The sequence below is a fragment of the Sus scrofa genome, chromosome 13, assembly GCF_054392235.1.
Source record: "Sus scrofa isolate SSC_HxYL_T2T_F1_AM1 chromosome 13, Sscrofa_HxYL_maternal_Yorkshire_Landrace_v2.0, whole genome shotgun sequence".
NCBI lineage: Eukaryota > Metazoa > Chordata > Mammalia > Artiodactyla > Suidae > Sus > Sus scrofa.
In genome coordinates, this window is record NC_139395.1 from 112253764 (window position 1) to 112276929 (window position 23166).

The following is a 23166-nucleotide window of genomic DNA, read 5'->3' on the forward strand; positions in this document are numbered from 1 at the left end:
GGAGGAACCACTAATGTTTGCTGAATGAATGAATGAATGAACAAAGGCATACATGCCCTTTCTAAGCCCTGTTCTCTTGACCAAGTAATTAAATTTCTCTCAATTTTTTTCACTTGACTAATTTTTCATAAAAACTAGGGAGATAAGGATGCACAGTGGAAAGAAAATGAATACAAACAGGACCTAATCAAACTTAAAGGTTTTGCACAGTAAAGGAAACCCAAAACAAAATGAAAAGACAACCTACAGAATGGGAGAAACTATTTGCAAATGATGTGACCAATAAGGAATTAACTTGCAAAACATACAAAGAGCTCATATAGCTAAATATTAAAAAAAAAACAATAAAAAAATGGGCAGAAGATCTAAAGACATAAAGATGGCCAATGGGCACATGAAAAAATACTAATCATTAGAGAAATGCAAATCAAAAATGACAATGAGGGGAGTTCCCGTCGTGGCGCAGTGGGTAACGAATCCGACTAGGAACCATGAGATTGCGGGTTCGGTCCCTGCCCTTGCTCAGTGGGTTAAGGATCTGGCGTTGCCGTGAGCTGTGGTGTAGGTTGCAGACGCGGCTCGGATCCCACGTTGCTGTGGCTCTGGCATAGGCCAGTAGCTACAGCTCCGATTAGACCCCTAGCCTGGGAACCTCCATATGCCGAGGGAGCGGCCCAAAGAAATAGCAAAAAGACAAAAAAAAAAAAAAATGACAATGACGTGCCACCCCACAATGGTCAGAATGGCCATAATTAATAAGTCTACAAATAACAAATGCTGGAGATGGTATGGAGAAAAGGGAACCCTCCTACATTGTTGGTGGAAATGTAAGTTGGTACAATCACTATAGAGAACAGTATTGAGATTCCTCAAAAAACTAAAAATAGAACTACCATATAATCCAACAATTCCACTTCTGGACATATAACTGGAAAAGATGAAAACTCTAATTAAAAATGACATGCATCCCAATCTTCACTGCAGTGTCATTTATAATAGCCAAAACACAGAAGCAACCAAAGTGTCTATCGACAGATGAATGGATAAAGAAAATGTGGTATAATGGAATATTATATATCGTGGAATATAAATAACAAAATATTATTCATCTATAAAAAGGAATGAAATAATGCTATTTGCAGCAACATGGATGGATTAGAGATGATCAGACTAAGCAAAGTAAGTCTAACAAAGACAAATATTACATGAAATCACTTATAGATGGAATCTAAAAAATAGTACAAATGAACTTTTTTACAAAACAGAAATAGACTCAGACATAGAAAACAAATTTATGGTTACCAAAGAGGAAACAGGGGGAGGGATAAATGAGGAGTTTGAGATTTACAGATACATACTACCATATATAAAATAGATGAACATTAAGGATTTATTACATAGTGCAAGAAACTATATTAACTATCTTGTAATAACCTATAATGAAAAAGAATTTAAAAAGAATATAGATATATACATTTACATGCATAGCTGAATCACTTTGCTGTACCATCGAAACTAATAAAATATTTAAAATCAACTATCCTTCAATTTAAAAAAAAAAAAGAAAGAAAATGGTCTTCCACTCTACCTTAAATATGTAAATCGGAACAAGTTGCTTAACTTCTCTGCAGGTTTGATTTTTTCTTTGTAATACGGATTAAAGAAGCTGACCTCGGGGCTGTTGTATAACATATGTAAAGAGCCTGGTGCAAGCTGAAAAAACACACAACAATTCCTTTCCCTATTCCCTAAAGCTCCCAAATTACTCCATTCTTTTTAAGAGAGAGCATGGACTGGATTGCTATTTGCCTATCCCTATCTATAACCTTCCCTTCCTCTCCTTCCAATAATAAGGTCATTTATTGGAACTACTAAAGACACATTTGCTAGTTTCATATAGGCATATGAAAAAATTCTGCCAATAAATAGAAGCCAAAGTGTCATGTCTTCTTTCTGAAAGTCTCATCAAAAGTAGAATTAGCATCTCCCTCCCTTCCTTCTTCCTGTTCCTTAGAACATGAATGTTATAGCTGGAGTCTCTGCTTTCACCTTCGACTCCAGGGATATAAGTCACACAGTGTGGGTGGCAGAATAAAAAGCTGAAAGGGATTTGGGTGACTCTCTGAGATTCTATGAAGGCCTCACCTGCCTATATCAAGGCTTCTTTTGCTGAAGAAATAAACTTCAATCTTGTTTAAATCCTTATTAAGGGGACTTTCTATTACACGGAGCCAGGCCTAGAAGATAACCTCAAGTGGATAAAAAAATGTATTAAACTTTAATCTTAACTAATAAATAATTAATGTATATTCCTTAACTGCTTACATATTATGCTTCCTTTCATCTCTGTTATCATGTTGACTTGGACTACAGTAAAACTACAATGATGGTTTATGCAACTTGGAATATTTATATTTTTCCTTTAGTATTTATAACTGGCCCATGTTAAGTTTTATCCTTGTTTTGGCCCCTTCTCCAACAGGTCAAAGTCATTTCCATTTGAATTAAGTTTTTCAGAGTTTTTAATAATATTATTAATTCATGACAATTTGGAAAACAATATGGTAGAGTTGAATGGCCTAGACTTAATAGTTTGAAGGGTTAGACCAACACAGGTACAAATATTATTAGTTGTGTGACCTTGAGCGAGTCATTTAACCTCTCTGAGCCTCTGTTTTATTCACACCAAACAGGGATAATAATAATACTGCCTTAATGATTTACTTAGTGAGAATCAGGAAGAAGAATGTATTTGAAAGTACTTTCTAAGAGATAAAGCACTGTATGAATGTTGCTTGTTATGAATACTATTAGAAGAGATACATTGAAAGATTCTTTATCCATATAGATATTGGATGGACTTATCAAGAGAGATGATTTTAAAGATTCAAAAATATGGTAGTTTCCAATTTCTTCTTTGGAGGTAAAATAAATCTTCAACTAGAGACTTCACTGTAAAATGTAAATGAATCAGAATAATGGTCAGAGGCTATTTTTTTAAAAAAAATTTAGTGTTGTTTAGGTGCAGAAGGAATACATATTTAACATCTTGAACTTGAAGCAGTGAATTTGAAGATCTTTGTACTTTTGGTTCTCTCTGGCTCCTTTCTTCCCATACCACACTGGTATGGATCAGTGGGATCTGAGTACATTGTCCTTGAAGATCATGACAGAAAGGTCAAAGTCATTCTTTTATAGCTTGCCAATCATTTGGGACACAACTGAAAGTGTCAGTAAAAATTGAAACAACTTATATCTGTTACTTCCTCATTGTCCAGGTAGGCAATCATAGCAAGAATTATTCAAGCTCAATTTTTTCTTCAAAAGCTGTATTGATTGCTGCATAATGTTTTCTGGTCCAAGGATCTTATGTTAACTCCCCAAATGAACTGGGAGCACCCATTTGATTCTTGATTCTTACCAGTTAAGTAAAAATTCCAATTACAAAGATATACTTCGATGGAAGAAATGAACCTAATGTCATATGTATTTATCTTGCATAATTTTACTGAATCTGATACAGTGATACACCTTTTTTGAGTGACCACACATCTTGGTTTTCCTGGGACAGTTCTAGTTTATGTCTTCTATCTCAGCATAATTATTAATAGTGTCCCTTTTGTTTCTAAAGTACTCTGGTTTGGATAATAAGTTATATGCTTATCCTATTTTAGAGACATTTTATTGTCCTGGTTGAATAATAACAGAATATCTTCATAAATTGTGAACAATCTGCCCTGTTGCAGTCTTTTTTTATTATTCAAATGTATTTGTCACATCTGTAGTTGTATAATAATCATAACAATCTGATTTCACAGGATTTCCATCCCACAGCCCAAGCACATCCCCCTGCCCCCCAAACTATCTCCTCCGGAGACCATAAGTTTTTCAATGTCTGTGAGTCTTTAAAACAACACCTCTGATAATCCATATTTTCTTGAGACCCATGAGAAAGACAACTGACTCTCTTCTCCAGAAAGAAAGATTTTAAAATATCACTACCTCTGGAGTTCCCATCATGGCTCAGTGGTTAACGAATCTGACCATGAGGTTGTGGGTTTGACCCCTGGCCTCACTCAGTGGGTTAAGGATCTGGTGTTGCCGTGAGCTGTGGTGTAGGTCACAGACACGGCTCAGATCTGGTATTGCTGTGGCTGAGATGTAGGCCAGTGGCTACAGCTCCAATTAGACCCCTAGCCTGGGAACCTCCATATGCTGCGAGTGCAGCCCTAGAAAAGACTAAAAAAAAAAAAAAAAAAAAAGGATTTGCTGAAAAAATATATATATCACTACCTCTGAACATCTATATCGCGGGTCGACAAACTTTTCGTAAAGAACCAAATAGTAAATATTTCAGTTTTGCATAGAGTCTCTGTTTCAACTACTCAACTCTGCTTCTGTAGCACAAAAGTATCCAGACAATACGTAAACCAAAGGGCATGGCTGTGATCCAACATAACTATATTTACCAAAATAATAGGAGGAGAGGATTTGGTCTGTGGGTCATAGTGTGCCAGCCACCACCCTAGTGTTTTAATATTTTCTCTTGATATCTGACTAAATGAAATCCATACTTTCCAGCTTTCTTTTCAAGTATTAAAAGGAACAAAACACAGAGAGTTGGCTCTAGTTAGGTTATAACTAATATCATGGAAAGATGCTCTCATTTCTTACAAACAAAGCTCCCAAGCTTTCTGTCATTGACATATCCTGTTCAATTCAAAGAGTCAGAGTTTATGTTCAATCTAAAAAAGTACAGTGAAAACACTCCCACTTTAAGTGAGTCAACACAAATGTGTATCCTTTGAGTGCTATGGAATTGACAGACAGCTAGATTTGACTGTTCAAGTGTTTTAAAAATTGCTTTGTTTCTCACATATGTGACAAAGCAGTTTCAGCAAATTTTTGTTTTAATTGTACCTTGTGTTTTCATATGATGGAGACAAGGTATAAACCTTTCTTTGAGAGAGACATCTGAAATGCTTAAACAAGCCTGCATCTATAAAAGAAGAATTAGAGAGGGAGAGAATTGAAAACATGCCAGTAGTTAAAACACAAGAGGAAAGTCCATTGCCTTTAAATTGAAACAGAAGGAAAGACATGAAGGAAAGCCTTGAGTAAAATTAAATAAATGCTGAAACTATACTCAGAAACACATCAAAGTAGGGGATTGTTTTCTTGCTAAGTTGAAAACTGTGATAATACTTTATGGTTCAGAGTGTGTGTGTGCGTGTGAGAGAGAGAGAGAGAGAATAGGAATTAAAATTAGGCAGCAACAAAATGTGAAGACCAAGATATTGGACATATTAAGCAAAGAAATGTATTCAGTCAAAATAAATAGACAAAGTGTGACATGATCTAAATGATGATAAGTTGATGAATTCTTTGCTGTCTGACCTGGAATATCAAGCCCCAATCAGAAATGAGTGGACTGTCTCTCCTGGAGAGGTAGACACTAGTTGCAGCCTGAGGAAAGAGGAAACATAAAAGCAGATCTAGATTTGCCTTGCAATGACAGCTGCATATTAATCTAAAGAATTTCTAAAAAATCAAAAAGACATTTTTCAGCAAAATACACCCCTAGAGCCTCAATCATAAAGCAGGGGAATAAACTTGAAACAGGATTGATTTCATCTTAAAGGGAATATTTCTTTGAAATGCTACCAACTGTAGTTGTCTTATTTGGTTTTCAATCCTATAACAAAATTGTGCCATATTGTGTCAAATAAGAAGACAATATAACAGCTTTAAACAAATTTTGTAATTATGGGTTCAATCAAAAGTGCATTAAGTTTGTGTATTTGGGAAGTTATGCCATTGAATACTAAGTAGATCTAAATATCAATCTCTTTTTTTTTTTTCACTTCAGTTTTAAGACCTTGACTCTTAAAGGGTTAGATTTCCCCAATGTAAGTTAGAGACTAGAAAAGATTCTCTGCATTTTAGTTGTTTACTATTCTCTTTAGAAAATGCCATGCATTGCCCTGGCAGAGACTGAAGATATTTAAGCATGAATGAGATAGATCTCTGTGGCCTAATGTTTCTTTTCAGTAGCCTTAGATCTTATACAGATTTAATCTTTGGGCATCTTCACACTTCACTGAGACAGTCTCCAGACTCATGAAAAACTGTGAAGAGAAGGCTTGATAATTCAATCTAATTTGTTTCAATGTTCATAAAATTATCTTTTCAGCATTTAGTGTCCTTTGGACAGAGAGGAAAAGAGATGCATATGTTAGAAAGGCCTTGTAGATAGATTGTCAATGTTTTGGGCAGGCCTGAGTTCAAGTTCTTTTTCTTTTGGCCACACCCATAGCATATGGAAGTTCCTGTGCCAGTGATTGAACCTGAGCCACAGCAGTGACAACGCTGGATCCTTAACCTCTAGGTCACCAAGGAACTCCAGTGAGTTCAAGTTCTGTGTGTCTAGTACTTATAAACTTGGCAGAGCATGGTCTACTCCAGGCTCGTTTCCTCATCTGAAAACTGGGGGAAATTTTAGCACCTCTTTTCTAGATTGTTGTGAGAATTATCTAAAATAATGTATATAAAATATATAGCTTCAGGTCTGGTACATAATAATGGCTTAGTAAAATGGAACTGTTGATGAAGACTCTGAAGTCATAATTAACTAGAACTGTTTGGGTTTCTGAGTAAGCTTGATAAGAAATAAGTATGGGAGATATTCTCTTTAAGGTGATTTTCTTTTACTGACTATAACCAAAAGCAGGATTAATAATCTTGACCGGATTTGAGAAGGCAGAGGATTGAACAACTCCATGTCCTTTCACACTCTTCTTTCCAGAACTTTCCTTTTTCTCTGAGCTATCATATTTAAATATTTTAGGGTAGTCTTTTGGTATAAATTGGATATGTGAAATTCAGCTTTCAATGAATGAGTTTAGAAAGTAGTACTATCTCAACAAAATTTTTCCTCCATGTGCTAACATGTTTCTATGGAAGAAAGTAATTATTGGAGTTTTCTATTTCTTTTTTCTGTTTATTAATAAAGCTCCTGGGAGTTCCCGTCATGTCTCAGTGGTTAATGAATCTGACTAGTAACCATGAGGTTGCGAGTTCAATCCCTGGTCTTGCTCAGTGGGTTAAGGATCCAGCATTGCCATGAGCTGTAGTGTAGGTCACAGATGCTGCTCAGATCATGCATTGCTGTGGCTGTGGTGAAGGCCAGCAGCTATGGCTCCAGGTCCGATTCAACCCCTAGCCTGGGAACCTCCATGTGCCACGTGCGTGGCCCTAAAAAGACAAAAGACAAAAAAAAAAAAAGGTTCCCTGCATGCAAAGTCCCTGACAAAGTAAAGTTTACTCTTTATCTCTTAAGACTTGATTCACCTTAAATCTCTTTAGGGACTGTATTGCAGCATAAAGCAAACTGTGCCTGACATTTATCCCATTAGCACTACGTGAACCTTGAGGAATAAATAAATCACTCAAAAATACCCAGGGAAATGTATGGAGAGGTGAGAGGAAGAAACCAGAGCCACTCTCCTTCTCTGAGGGCACTGAGAGTATGTTACAAGGGACTCAGACAGTCTCACAGCAGTTTTGTCAAGCGCAAGGCCCCATTTTATGGATGAGAACACTGAGAATCAGAGAAATGAGTAATCAGCCCAAGGTCACATAACAACTGAGTGGCAGACCTTGGATTTGAACACAGAGTTTACATTTCTTCGAGCACATGAGCATCTATCTATTTCATTTCGCAAAATAGTGTCTAAGACTGTTTCTCTCCATTGAGCTCCACTAGAAAAGGGGAGCGCCTGCTGCCTTAAGGACTGGTGGGAACAGAAGATAAGAGCTTCTCTGCAGCAGCATTCTCAAGGTGTGGTTCCTAGACTGGCAGCAGCAGCAACACCCAAGAACAAGGCGAGCAAGTTCTTGGCCCCCATCCCAGACCTACTGAATAAGAAACTCTGGGGTGGGGCTAGCAGGTTGTGTTTTAATAGGCCCTCCAGAGGACTCCGTGGGGGGGGTGTGTGTGCTAAAGTTGGAGAAACACCACTCTATAGCTCAAAATAAGGTACAAGTCATGTCCTTACTATTTGCCCCACCTTTTCAATCAATGGCCAACAATTTAGCCTGCTCTATAAGGGCAGAGATGAGAAGAATCTTATGAGTAATGTTGAAAATGTTTCCACATAGAATCCAGTGTTAGCTTTCAGCTTATCCAAAAAGTAGTACAAAACATACTTTGTCCATTCCTGACAACAGCATGGAAGCCTTTTAATTAGTCCACCCTGGAGGAAATAGAGATGTGCTCATTAAGTAATTGCTCTGATTACCAGTGGGCATGGGTGTGCATTGTTTTCTGATGCATTTGTTTGGAGTGAGCAGTGCTACTAAACTGAAGGCTTCTTACAGAGGGTGTTAACATAAAAGGACTCCAGCAAGTGTGGGGGAGAGGAAGGTGGCCCTGATGGCAGGAACATTCACAGAGCCAAACACAGAGCTAAACACACACACACACACACACACACACACACACAAATACAAGTTCACACTGTGCAGACTGATCAATGTCTTGTATCCCAGGAAATCAAGCATTCATATTCCTGATACTTCCTGAAAGTTCAAAAAATACATGAAAGCATGGTGCCTCCAAGTTCCCACTGCATGAGGATGTCTATATTTTACTGAAGTGACTCCACCAAGATGTAGAGGCCCAGGTTACAGGAATATAAGAAAATGAAGTGAATACTGTTTACAGGAATGTCCCATCTTACCACCATTGGCATCTCACCCTAGCAAACATTCTACTCTGGTAAGGAGTTTGAGTAAGAGTATCCACACTATCAGAGTTGGAAAGGGATGCTAAGACTGTTTCCTCCAACCACCTACCCAAATAAATAAACCTCTCAATAATAGCTCTGTCCCAATATGATTCCATATCATTTTTCTAAAGCCACACGAATAGAATCAGATCTGCTGATGGTGCCCAGGATGTTGGAGCCACACATAGAAAGGATGTGTGGACTCAATCCATAGAGGCCAGTTCCAGGGATTGTGGTCCCCAAAAGCTTCCTAGAAGGAGGAAAAAGGCCACAGTAAGTCATTAGACTTTCTGCTTTTAGTTCAAACTTCCAAGAATAAGAATTTAATTGGTTAGTCCAATCAAGTCACCCTGGATGAGGTGCCTACTCTTGGTCCAATCAGTGGTATCCAAAGGCAACCTCTTCAGGGGGTCAAGGGAAGAGGAGATTCTCCAGGTAACACAGAATGTTGGGACTGACAGTGAAACACAGGTGCCACATTGACTTAAAATTAGTGGTAGACATGTCTGTTCCCACCTCTAGATCATGAGCATCATCTCAACATCTTATTTATCTTAATAATAACACTTCCTAGAAGAATCTCAGTATGTTAAGAGTACAAACACTAACCAACTTAATTTCCCCCCCAAAAAAAAGCCCATAATCTTTAGGATAAAAACAAATTTTTTTTTTTTTTGCTATTTCTTGGGCCGCTCCTGCGGCATATGGAGGTTCCCAGGCTAGGGGTTCAATCGGAGCTGCAGCCACCAGCCTACACCAGAGCCACAGCAACGCTGGATCCGAGCCACGTCTGCAACCTACACCACAGCTCACGGCAACGCCGGATCGTTAACCCACTGAGCAAGGGCAGGGACCGAACCCTCAACCTCATGGTTCCTCGTTAACAACTGCGCCACGATGGGAACTCCAGGATAAAAACAAATATTTTGAATTTCCTCCTTGCAGGCTCACAGTAGAATTTCACTTTCCCTGCTCTGATGAGGTTAAGTGTGGCCATATGACTTTCTTTGACTAATAAAATGTGAGCAGAAGTAAAGATCACACCCTTGCAGAAGACTTTCAGGGCCAGTGCTTGTTTGAACATAGCCCTGCCTTCTGACATGAGGACTGTGGAAGCACATCTCAAGATGGTACAACATTAACTTGGGTCCTTGAGTGACTATGATGAATGAGTCCATGGCTGACCCACACAGCACAAGTAGCATGAAAGTACACTGATCATGTCTTGTTAAGACATTGATATTTTGAGGTTATTTGCATTAAAGAGAAATTTTGTATTGGATACTTCCTAAAAATGGCAAGACAGATTTTATCTGAGCTAATGCAATAAGGGAGAGAGACTTCAATATAGAACTGAACTCAACCCTCAATACGGCAAAGACATCAAGTTTATAGTCAATGGGCAGAGTGAAGAGTCAGTGGATGGACAATTTTTCAGAGGAACTTCATTAAATATCAAGGAGAGGAGAATTTTTGATAAACTGGCTTGGTAGTATTCTTTGCAAAAACTTGGCCCAGTGGGCCAAGGTAAAGGTCTAGTTGAGAAGAGAAACATGACTAAAGTTTGGTCAAGGAAAGAGTCATTTGCCACCACAGCCACTTTGTTAGGAAACATTTCTTTTCTTTCAAACACTGTGTTAGTCTGCAAGAACTGCTTTAACAAAATACCACAGACTGGTTGGCTTAAACAAAAAGTTATTTCTCATAGTTCTGGAGGTTGGAAGTCCAAGATCAAATGCTGGAAAGTTTGGTTTCTTATGAGGTCTCTCTCCTTGGCTTGCAGATGGTCATTTCTCACTGCATCCTCACATGGCCTTTCTTCTGTGAACATGCACACCTGATATCCTTCTCTGTGTCCAAATTTCCTCTTTTATAAGCACACTAGTCAGATCTGATTAGGGCCCCTCTAATGGCTTTGTTTAAAATTAATCACCCTGTCTCCAAATAAGTCACATTTGATGTATTGGGTGTTAGGGCTTCAACATATGAACTTGAAGAAAGAGAATTCAGCCCACATCGTGCCCCAGTTTTACTCTCTTCAATTTTCTAAGCTTGGCCTTAGTTCTGTTCCCTCTAGTCGCCATAATGTATTGAATGCCAGTCATCCAAAGGTGGGACCTTCTTCTGAGGTGGTCTGACCAATGCTGAGGACCACATAACCCTTACTCCCCTTGCTCCAAACTCTGTTCTTCCATAGGCATGAGTTTAATGCCTATGTCATTCAGCTGGCTCTTCATGACCCTAGAACTTCTTTGGGATGACTTTGCTGTTAAGTTAAATCTCCCTCATTCAATTGATTTTCTGAACCCAAACACAGTTGTTTGTATTTATATTTTTGTTTATAAATACATGTTTATCATTGTCCTCATTATATTTCCTCTTACTGTTTTTGACTTCTTGTTTATGGCTTAAAAGTACCTTTTGAATCTTAATGCTGTTGGCCTGTATCCTTACTAGTCCTCTCAGCCGTATGTCCACTGCTACATTCATGAGGTTGCCTTCTCTGTTTTTTTTTTCTAAATTATTGGGAGATATGCTTTACAGGAAAGATCCAACAGAGTCTGGGTCACACTTGGACAGCTCCTTGCAGATTGACATCTGCCCAATTCAGGTGTCTAATAGAACACTGGTGAACTTGCCATACTGCCCTGAATCCAGCCCACATTTATCATAAGGGGCTGCTTTTCCCATGAATCAAAGAAGCAGATACTTCCATCCTCTCCATCTTTTTCTTGAGCCATTGTGCAAATGGTTGACCCACTAGAACACAAGCCGTGTCTCACAGGCTGCTAGTGATTTGATCTCTCTGTGGGCTCTGCCTTAAAGACCCCATGTGTTCTAGATCCTGGAGGCTCAATAATTATTCAGCTAGATCCACCCATGCAGGGCTTGCCCAAAGGAACCAGAAGAGGACGCCCTTAGGTAACCCTGAAGCTTGGGTAAGCCTCAGTTCTGACAGTAGGCTGAGCATTCTGAAGGGATTTCCCTTCATCAGGGCTCCTTGGCACTGTATTGTGACCATTTTCAGAGCCACGTAAATAGATTAAAAAAACAGTCCCAATTTAATCTGCTACTCCAGACCCTGTGAGGACACAGCTGGTGAGGGTGTGCTGACTCTATTCACAAGCTAGTCCCTTCTCTCCAGCCTGGCAATAATTTTGTTGTCTTTGTTATTTTATATCCTGCGGTGACTTCTCTGAGTGCAGTGAGTGATTAATTTAGCTGGTGTCACAGGCTACGACATGTTGATATAAAAGGAAAAAGAAAGAGAAAAAGAAAAGTGTGGAAGGGGTGAGAGGCTGCTGCAGCAAACACACACAGGACCCAAGCTCCAGACCTCATACAAGATGCTCTAGTGGCCAAAGTGACCCCACGACATTGTTTTTATGAACAGCAGTATGAACTTCTGAATGGCTGAGTTCCGAAAATCAAAGGCTGAAACTCTCCCAGGGCTCTCTCACTTCCTCCACTGCCTCTGAAACATCAATAGCTTCAGGAAATAATAAAAAACAAATCAGAAATAAAATCAGAACTTGAAAACCTATGGTTCTCCATGAAAAGGGCTTCAACTAGTTCAAACACTAGTTTATGAGAGTGTGAGATTTGAGATCTTATGTGAAAACAAACTCTGGGTCTTTTTGCAGTTTTGATGTCCAGTTTAACCCTTTATCCTTCGTGGCTCATGAAGTTGAAAAGGGCTCATGTGGCTACAGATCTGTGAGACTTCATATTGTTCACTAATCCTAGGTAGAAGTTTGTTGGCACATATGGTTATTGATATTGGTGAGGGAGTTTAAGTAATAATTGTCTCTACACCCAACATAAAGTAGTTGTTTTTTTTTTAAATTAATACCATGAAAAGGGCTTAATTTCATAATGGTTATACCTCTGCTAGCAGGTCTGTGAATAATGCACTTTTCCCCATCTGTGATCCAACTCTTCCTTGCCATTTTGTAAAATGGCTTTTAAACATTGAGTTAAGGAGTTCCCATCATGGCACAGCAGAAACCAACTAGGAACCATGAGGTTGCAGGCTCAATCTCTAGTCTCACTCAGTGGGTTAAGGATCTGGTGTTGCCGTGAGCTGTGGTGTAGGTTGCAGATGTGGCTCAGATCCTGCGTTGCTGTGGCTGTTGCATAGGCCAGCAGCTGTAGCTCTGATTGGACCCCTAGCCTGGGAACCTCCATATGCTGTGGGTGTGGCCCTAAGAAGCAAAAAAATAATAATAATAATAATAATAATAAATAAATATTGAGTTAAGAAGTAACTTAAGAGAGAATAGAAAACATAGAAAATATCTTAGAAAAAGTCACCCAAAATTCCTCAACGCAGAGATGATCACTGTTAACATATTTAAGTTAGTACTTTCCAGTAACAGTGCATATATGTGAATTTATATTTCTGTGCTTTATTTTGAAAATGAAATAATGCTGGATATATTAGTTTGTAACAGATATTTCTCTACTAAGTTGTAAACATCTTTTCTTGGCATTCAATTTTTTTCTATATTATTTTTAGTGTCAGTACAGTGTTTATCTTACTGTGGGTGAGGGTAAAATACAACATATTCTAATTTAATTTTTAAAATATGAGAGAAAATAAAAATTACCTGAAGTCCTCCTACTCAATAAAAAAAAATTGCAAATGTTTGTATGATCAACCTTCTGAGAGCTCTCCTGCACAACATTTTGTGCTTTCTATGGTGTTTTCAAACTGCTTTTAAGCACTTGACAATGGATCAAGCAGGAACTCGCTTGTCTCTATATATAGCTGGGTATCATTATTTTAAAGGGCTACATTGTAGTCCATCATACTAGGTGCCATTATTTACTTGATGAATACTTCATTGATGAACATTTCAGTTGTTTTCTTTTTGTGCATGTGTGCTATTCTCCACATTGTGATGGACATCACTGAGATTTTATCAGTTTGAACTTGAACAATCATTTCATCAGAGTAAATTCTAGATGTGGGATGCTGGAACAAACAGTACACACTGTACATTTTAACCACTGAAGTGAGATTAGGAAAAGCACCAATTTTTATCTCCACCAAATAGAGTATGAGAGAACTGATACCAAACAACACTGAGCTATATTAAAGATTTTATTTTTGTTTATCTTCTGAGTAAAAATGAAATTTATTGTTTTATTCATATTTTATTGATTATTAGCATGGCTGAAATATTTTCATGTGTTGATTGTTTTACTTCGATGAATCATCTGTTTACATCCTATGGTTTTTTTGTTGTTGGTCTTTTCTTTATTGATTTGTAAGTATATATAGTCAATAATATTTAGTTGTGATGTATCATTTGTCTTATAAATATTTTCCCATTTTGCTTGTCTTTCAATTTTGTTTTAATTTCTGCAAGATTAACTGTATTTATTTATTTATATTTATTTTTTTCCACTGTACAGCATGGGGACCAAGTTACACATACATGTGTACATAAGTCTTTCAATTTTGTTTACATTTTTAACTGAGCCAAAGTTTACTTTTTTTGTAGTCAAGCTGCCCATTTTCATGTCTTTTCACTACATGATTAGAAGTTCTTTTCTCACCCAACATTATAAAAAAATTACCATCTTCTTTAAGAACATTAATGGTTTTAATTTTTATTACTTTTAAAACTTTGATCCATCTAGAATTTATTTTCATATATCCAACTTCATTCTAAATGGCCACCCAGTTGTGTCAATATTATTTATTGGATAATTCATTTTTCCCTATTAATTTGAAATGCTACATTTTTATATTATAAACATCACTTCATTTTTAGAACTTTTTTTATTTTATTTTTTAATTTTAATTTTATTTTGTCTTTTTAGGGTTGCACCCACAGCATATGGAGATTCCCAGACTAGGGGTCGAATCAGATATATAGCCAGTGGCCATAGTCACAGCCACATTCATGCCAGATTCGAGCCACATCTGTGACCTACACCACAGCTCATGGCAATGCCAGATCCTTAACCCACTGAGTGAGGCCAGGGATTGAACCCATGTCCTCATGGATGTTAGTCAGATTCGTTTCTACAGAGCCACAATGGGAACTCCCAGAACTTGCTTTTATTACAAATATAACATGTACCTGGCAAAAAAGGACATAAATTTCAAAAATTGTATACTATAATAAGTGTCCATCAACCACTGCTAACTCCTCATTTCCCCCTGCTAGAAGGAACAGTTTTCGAGAAGCACTAGGCATATACAAGCATAAGAGGTATGTGTGTGACACATGAATAGTATATAGATGTTATAATACTTATATATGTATTCCATTTTGTATTTATATAAATTACAGTGTCCTACGTCTACTGCCTGGCATTTAACTTTTTTCTTTTTTTAATTAAACAATATATGTTGGAACTCTATATAAAATTTACAGAGCTACTTCATTCTTATTCTATAACTACATAGTATTCCATTGTATGTAGGTATTGTAATTTCTTTAAACAAATAGCCTGTTTGTTGAGAACTTTTTCAGTTTTTTCTATTATCAACAATGTTATAATGAACATCTCACCTCATATTTCTTGCACACGTGCACATACGGTATGGGACAAATTCTCCAAAGTGTCAGCTGCTAGACCAAGGGGGTATGTATAGCTTGCATTTGATAGATATTATCAAATTGTCCTCTAAGAAGGGCTGTCTTAGTCCATTCAAGTTGCTATGACATAATATCTCAACTGGCTGGCTTATAAACAACAGAATGTATTGCTCACATTTATGGAGGCTAGGTAGTCTAAGTTCAAGGTGCCACCATGGTCAGGTGAGGCCCTCTTCCCCGTTACAGATTTTCATTGTATCCTCACATGGCAGAGGGAGACAAGGGCACTCTCTAGGGCCTCTTTTATAAGGGTACTAATATCATTCATGAGGGCTCCACCCTTATAACCTACTCACCTCCCAAAGGCCACACCTACTAATACCATCACATTAGGCATTTGGATTTCAACATAAGAGTTTTGGGAGACCACAAACAATCAGACCATCACAAGGTCAAACCAATTTTGTATTCCCATCTATAATGAAAGAGCTTTCTTAGATCCTGTCTCATATGTGTGTGTGTGTGTCTGCGTGTGTGCGGGCGCGTATTGCAAAATGTTATCTAATTGTTAAAGTGGATTTCTTTTATCATAGTGAGGGTGGTAACCTTTTCATGTATTTGTAAATCTTTTTTTTCTTTTTTTAAAGCATGAATTCATGTTCCTGTTCCTTATAGCACTGAGAGAACTCTTTATATATTGAGAAAATTAATCATTTGTCAGTAATATATGTTTTAAATGTTTCTCTGGTTGATCATTTGTCTTTTGACTGTATTTATGATGATATTTTCTCTGTGCAGACAATTTAATTTTTAGGTAGTGAAATTTATTAACCTTTAACTTTATGGCTTCTGGGTCTGTTTTCTTGCTTAGGAAGGCTTCCACCATTTAAAAATTATAAACAAACCTCATGTTTGCTTCTAGAATTCCTATGGTTTCATTTTTTATGCTTAAACCTTTGATTCATCTTTCTGTTAGGAGGAAGATTGAGTATGTTCAGTTTTATTCTTTTCCCAGAGGTCTGGATAGTTGTCCCTAAAACTGTTTATTAAAAAATCTATTTTTCCCATTGATTTTAAATCATGAGTTTATCTTATGTGAAATTTTCTTATAAAGTTAGATCTATTTCTCAAATCTGTTCCATCGGTCTAAACTTTCTAGTCTATGCTGACACTGCATGGTTTTAATTATTATAGTTTTATAATACATTTTAATGTATGGCAGGTCTCTACTGATAGTCTTTTACCACTTTTTCTCTTTATTCTTGACAAGTTCCAAAATAAGCAAGAAATGTTCTAAAAGAATAAAATAAACTCTAGCAGGACTTTTATTGTGATTATATCAAACTTATACAGTCCTTCCGCCTATTTCCCAGGTCTCCTTCACGTCCTTTACTGGCTTTAGAATTTTCTTTATATATTTCCTGCACATTTCTTATTGAGTTTAACTTAAGATGTTTAATGGTTTTTGCTGCTTTTTTGAATGGGATAATTTCTTCCATTAAAGTTTCTTTCAGATATTATTTGTCTACTTAATGCAAACTTACATGAGACTTTTTCCTTGTCTCACTTCAATATTAATGTTCTTACTCTTATGGAGAATTCAGATATGTAACCACCACATTATCAAGTAAGAGTCATGCATATGACCCACTCAAACCCCAACCGGGTGTGAAGTGATGAAGAAATGATAGGAAACACTTACCAAGCAGATTGTTAAAATGTAGATAATGGACAATCAATTTAATCTTCAGGTAACTGTACAGTTTCAGAGGGTTTTTTTTATATAATTTAACATAAAAGCAAAGGACAGTGTCATTCTTGGCAGAGGACAATAACTTTGTATGAATCAATGCTGGTGACCAAGGCACTATGAACATTTTGTCACTGATTCCTGCCCTCGCTTCCCTTTCTTCCTGTCTGTGTCAGAGATGTTTTCTCTTAATGCATTCAAAAGGGCTATTTTGGGATTTGAGTCACCTTTTCTCCTTGTGTCTCTGCCACAGACACAATCCATCAACCTCCTATCATATACGAAAGAAAAAAAAAATCCACTCTCTAAGATAGTGAGGCAGTCACTTGGTGCTGTGTGTTATCAAAAGGGCCAAGCCCAGATTCTCATATTTCTGAGTGTGAATTCTCAGCCACCTCAGATGCCCACCTTTGGTGCCCTGCCTGGCTCAGTTTAGAACAAAACACTTTTCCTGACAAGTTGTGTGCTGCTAATTACATTTCAATTAACAGTTGGTTAAAACCCTGCAGAAACCCAAGGAACAGCCCTTCACAGGTTCTCAGAAGAAGTCACAAGAAATAAGGCATAATTACTGCAACATGGACAAAAAGGCTACACCCAAGTCATAGAACTTTATACCAATAACTGAAGTAGTAGATGTTAATTTGGCTGTGGTGGGAAGCAGACCTCACTAATCAAGAGAGAATAAGGAAAAAGAGAACTTCCATCGTTATTCAATTGGGTGACAGTGGCATGCTATGAAGATGAGAATCCTAGGAGAAATGTACTGTGCATAATAATTATTCTTTATGAAAAGGAAACCTGACCTTTAACCAGAGGTTAGACCCTCTTTCTTTGAGGAAGCAGCTCTCCTACTCCTAATTTACAGCAGCAGGTCTATTGCCCAGTACATGGGTGGACTGAAAAAGCCTGGAAGTAAACCGTAATTCCCCCTGAACTGTAGACTCATATGGCCAACCACCTCCTCAACATCCCCACCCAGTTTTAACAGGACTGACACTGAGCTTCTCTCTGCCCCCAGACCTGCTCCTCCCAGAGCCTCCCCACCCAACATACCTCCTTCATACTCAAAGCCTCTCAATCTCTCACATTCCATAGCTGATCCATCAGCAAATCAGGGCAGCTCTACCTTCACACTCTCTCCAAAACCAACCACTCCTCACATTCACACTGCTACTACCTAGGTCCAAGCCTCCATCATCTCTCCCAGACTGCTGCACTGGCCTCCTAAGTGGTCTATTCTCAGCAAGCAGCCAGAGTGATCCTGTAAATACTAAATTATGACTGTTATTCCTCTTCTCAAAACCCTCCAATGGTTCCCCATGACAGAGTAAAAGCCAAGGGACTTACCATGTTCTACAGAGCCCCCTGAGACCTGGCCCCCATCAACTCTCTACCACTGCACTTGTCTGCAATCCTCTCACTGACTTCATTCTAGGATGTTCCTCACACGCATGCACCAAGCACACTCCCCCTCAGCCCTCGCACTTGCTCTCTCTCTCTCCTGGGTATCATTTGGTCACTCTCTCACCTACTTAAGGCATCATGTTTTCAGTGAATCCTTCTCCAGACATACTGTCTAAAGTTCCAACCTCCACACTCTCACTTCTTCACCCTCTTCTCTTATTATTCTACACAGTTTTCAGCACTAACGTATTTCACATTCTATTTGTTTACGTATTGCCTGCTATAATATGAGGTCTTAGTGGGCAAGGATTTTGTTTGATTTGTATCCCTTGCACCTGGAACAGAGTCTAGCACGTTATAAACTTCATAAATATTTGTTGAATAAGTGAATGAATGAATGGATAGTTGAGAGCAAGGGCACAATAAAATTGTAACATTAAACTTTAACAATACACTCCGTTTTCATTTCTTAAATTAGAAACTTGGAAGGCTCATTGATAAAGCATATGTTAATGCCTTTATATCACTTGAAAAAACACCATCAAAGCTTCAACGTTTTAATTACCAACTGCTACACTTTCATGTCATTTTATTTTTTGTTGAAGACTCTGAAAGACAAAGGAAGGTAGGTCTGTGTGGTTCTCAGCTTAAACTGAAGACTCCACCATTCTCACTATAATTATGTTACAATTGATGAAGACAACAGTGTTCAATGTTGTCCTTTCCAGTAGGGAGAGGACTGGGGAAGGTTTTTGTTGGGCCAGTTTAATCCTGAATATGATGCTGTTAACCGTAAAAGCAAAGTCCCAGGCACTGTAAGTCAACCTGGTCCAGGTGGTCAGACTAAAGAGAGAGAGGTGTCAGCATGGCCAGTAACATTTAGTACTAATTTGCAATGATACTAAATATAATGTTAAAAAGAGACCCGAGTGATTTGACTTAAATTTTGCCTGGTGGTATATTTTAGGGATCTGAGCCTACAGTGGTATGTGATGCAATGTTCCCAGGGTCTCTCTGCTCATCCGATCTTGGGATTTGATCATCTTGGTCACTCAAAATTTTTCCTCTTACTCTTTCTATTGATATAAGCCATCTATTCTTAAGCACACACCCGAAAATGAGGTTTTGTTAAATGAAAGCTAACTTATGCTCATTACATACACTGCTGCTATTTTTATAGCCAATTTGGGTTTTGTTTTATGTTTCCTCTCACCTAGTAGTTCATTTTGTAATGGACTTCTAGAGATTAGAAAACCAGCAACTCATATATAAAGGCAGGTTACTTTTAATATTCAACATACTATGAAAAATAAATTCTATTCTAGGGCTAGCTGACTAATCATGGGAAAGCAGGGAGGATTTGGAAAGGGTATCCCCAGATTTGATGCTGTACAACTCACTTGACGTGCAGTATATGATTTGGAGATGTGAATGGGACTTGATACCCAGAATTTCTCTGTATAGAGCAAGAAACATATACCAAAGTCTTTCAGTATGCCTGATTTGTTTTTTCCCTTCCCAGTAAGGCTCTCCACCCCAATTCCCATGTAGAAATTCATGGGAATACCATGTAAATTTGCTTGGTCTGTAATACCAAGCAAATTCTGTGCAATGAACTATGGTTATGCATAGTTACACTGCAATGTAAAAATCCAAGTACATATAATGTACATTCATGATTTTTCCTATAGGAGAAATTTTCCAGTTTCACTGCTCTGTGGGTCACTTTCTTAAAATAGTGGTATCTGAAGTATGAGATACTAATTTGTCACTTGGATGGGAGTGGGGAGATATGGGGTATGAAGTACAGCTAATGAGAAAGGCACTCTGTTTCACAAGTTGTAAATGTTAGGGGAGATAAGCAGAAACCTTCACCCAGCAGCAGGGCTCTATGTTTAGTTTTGTCTGGCCTTTATTTTTAACTACATTTCAAAGCGGTTGTGTTGAAAGGGAAGTGTTTGAACCCTGTGTTGCATCCTAGGTTGAACCATATACTACACAGGTGGTAACACAGAGTTCTGCTGTCTCTGGACCTATCGATCAGAATATTTTTTTTATCACAAAACCCCCAAGAAAGTGCTCTCAGGCGACCCAGATCCCGGTCATTGTACACAGAGATGCATTCTCTATCTCTAGCAATAATTGGTGGAATATTATAGTCAGGCTTATAATTCAGAATAGCATTTTCAATCTGTCAGGCTGTGAAGTTAATTTGATGTGCACAAACAGTTGTTATGCTTTTTTTTTTTTCTTTCTTTTTTTTTCCTTTTTTTTTTTCTCTTTTTTTCTTTTTAGGGCTGCACCCTCGGCATATGGAAGTTCCTGGGCTATGAGTTGAATCAGAGCTGCAGCTGCTAGTCTACCCCACAGCAACAGCAACACTTGATCTGAGCTGCATCTGTGACCTATACCGCAGCTCACTGCAATGCCAGATCCTTTAACCCACTGAGCAAGGCCAGGGATTGAACCCATATCCTCATGGATACTAGTTGGGTTCTTAACCCACTGATCCACAACAAGAACTTGACAACCAGTGTTTTTAAGTGAAATACAAAAGAACAGAAAATATCAAAGGGTATCATATGTAACAAGAACATATATTATTTTACAAGTTGTGTGTATATGTGCCGGGTATTGAAAGGAAATGTGACTGTTTACTCTAGGTTGTAGTCCAAAAAGTTTGAAAGCCATTTATGGCAAATTATGACTATTAGTCAGTATTTATGTTTTCTTATCCTTTACGGTAACATGGCTAGATCATTTAAACCTCTTTCATAATTAGGTGAGTTTAGCCAAAGGAATGTGAACAGAACTACCATGCATTCTTTCCAAACATTGCCCATAAAATTTTTCCAAACATGATCCTTACTTTTCCCCACTAATAACTAAATTGAGAGGACCCAGAGGAAGGCAAGGGGGCATGAGACTGAAGGAGTCTAGGTCCCTGAAGGTACCTGTGGAAGGCTGTTTGCCCATCAATCCACAATTAACTGCAAAGGGGGTAAAAATTAAACTGCTTATGTTAAGCCACTGAGATTGAGAGTTTGTTATAACATCTAGTTGTACTTATTCTGACTAACATATGACTGAAAAAAAGGGTGAACACCATGGTGAGGTGCTCTGCTCTCCTGCCCCTGGTTTTATTCCAGCTCCTTTATAACATGGCACCTGAGAAACAATAAACTCCACATCCACCAAGCATGCGTAAGGCTTAGCTTTCCTCACAGCCTAGCTGCCCTTCTGTGTTTTAACCATGACCAAATCTCTCAGCTGGACTTTGGCTTTCTGCTCCACTATGTTCAGACCCCTTGGCTCAGTGCCTTTCAGTAACAGAGTCTCACTAAACTCCTGGAACTACCCCACAGCCTGTCCTTTCCCACCAATCTCCTACAGATCCTTGTCCATGACCTGCAATCTATTTCAGCCTTCAGATATAGGTAATATCTAACAAATAAAATTTATTTCTGATAAAAATTGTATGTGAGAACATTCTCTTTCCAAGAAAAGAATTTGAATAATTCCAACAGTAACAATGAGTGACAATAATTAGCATGTCCTGAGTGCCTACCATCAGGCATATATTATTCCTAAATCGTACAAAAATCCAGTAGAGTAGATATTATTACACCCATTAAAAGAGAAGATCAAAGCTTAGAGAGGCTGAGATTTGCCCTAGGTCATACAGCTAGAATGTGGACTTCAACTCACATTTGTCTGATGACCAAACCCATACTCTTTCTCCTTCCTGATGGCAAAAAACAACAAATGTCTAATAGTGAGAAGTTTAGATTTCTATACACTGAAGAGGCTTCTCAGATCACCCTACATAAGAGGCTACCTGTTCGTGGAGGTCCCATAGTGCACTGGACGATGCTGAACTTTTAGTTCACAAGTGGTTTGTGGGGAACTGGAGTGATCAGAACCAAATGGAACAGCTCCAAGGAGGCTGCAGCCACATTTGCCAGGCACATGGCAAGGGAATACTAAACTACCAACTAAATACAGCCCAGCACAGCTCTCTGAAGTTTGCTCAAGGAGCTGGGAACTAACAGGAATACATGAGAACATTTAAGGCTTATTCCAGTATAAACAGAACTGGTCAGGTTGTATCTTCAGACAACAATCAAAATAAACGGTTTTTAAGGGGGATTCTTATGACAATCTACTGGGGAATAGAAAGAAAATATGAGAACTTCTCTTGGCATATTAATTCTACTTTTTTTTTTGCCTTTTGTCTTTTTAGGGCCACATCAACGGCATATGGAGGTTCTCAGGCCTAGGGGTCGAATTGGAGCTATAGCTGCCGTCCTATGCCACAGCCACAGCAACGCAGGATCCGAGCTGCGTCTGTGACCTGCACCACAGCCCATGGCAATGTTAGATCCTTAACCCACTGAGCAAGGCTAGGGATCAAACCCACAACCTCATGGTTACTAGTCGGGTTCGTTAACCACTGAGCCACGATGGGAACTCCACAATAATTCTATTTTAAAACAAGACAGAAATCAAGTGTTTCTAGCAACTAGACTAGTACCAGTGCTCCCATCCCTTCCTCATGTAACACCCAATAAGCAACACCATGACATGTCTTGAGGGAAGGTGGGAGTTTTGTGCTCCATGCCACAGAACTTTATTTCTGTGTTTTATATCCCAGTTTGGTTCA